Source organism: Glycine max, unplaced genomic scaffold, assembly GCF_000004515.6.
Source record: "Glycine max cultivar Williams 82 unplaced genomic scaffold, Glycine_max_v4.0 scaffold_78, whole genome shotgun sequence".
NCBI lineage: Eukaryota > Viridiplantae > Streptophyta > Magnoliopsida > Fabales > Fabaceae > Glycine > Glycine max.
The window spans coordinates 1-820 of NW_024464739.1; positions in this window are offsets into that span (position 1 = coordinate 1).

The following is an 820-nucleotide window of genomic DNA, read 5'->3' on the forward strand; positions in this document are numbered from 1 at the left end:
CTTCTTTTATTTATTGCTATTTATCTTTTGCTTTAAAGAAGTTTATTTTGAATTGTCTTTTGAGTAATTCATGTTAAGGGTGCATTGTTAATCCGAAAAGAGAGAGTGAAAGTTTAATTGGGGAATAGTCTTTGTATCTTAATTCAACCCCCCCCCCCCCTTTTGAGGCCATTTGTCCAACATCCTATTCTTCATAACTCACTTCTCTCTAAAAAGACAAACTTTCCGGAATGATAAAATGAGGTCGCATGAACGTCTTGAAAAGACAGTCAATCAAATGCTTTTTTTTCTTTTTCTTTTTGAACTTTTTTTTTATTTTGAAACTTATTTGTTTTGAACTTTACTCGTTGTTTTACGGCACCCCCACCAACATTCAAGACGAGTAATCTCTGATTGAACGGTCTTGGAAGTCCAAACTCAGGAGCACAGGTCGCTTGAGCAAACTGACCAATGGCTTGCACCCACATTCCGGTGAAAGTTGAATAAGCAAAGATGCGTTTGTGAGAGGATGAGGGACAAAGATATCAACTTTATCCATTTCATTTAACATTGTAATTGTGGTTTACAATAATGGTACAAACTTGAAAATCCTGATGAGTCATTAGAGACATCTAACAACAGCTTTCAAAATTGCCCCATGTGTGGCATCTCTTGTCAATGTCAGGATTTACACGTGATTCTCCACAAATTTCAGCCAGCCCGCATCAGTTAGACCTTGCACCTTACGCTTCAGGGCCCTACCATGCTCAATGGAATGCCCCGGGGCTTCTCCATGACAAGCACACGTTGCGTTCGGGTCGTATTCTCAGAGAAATGGAGG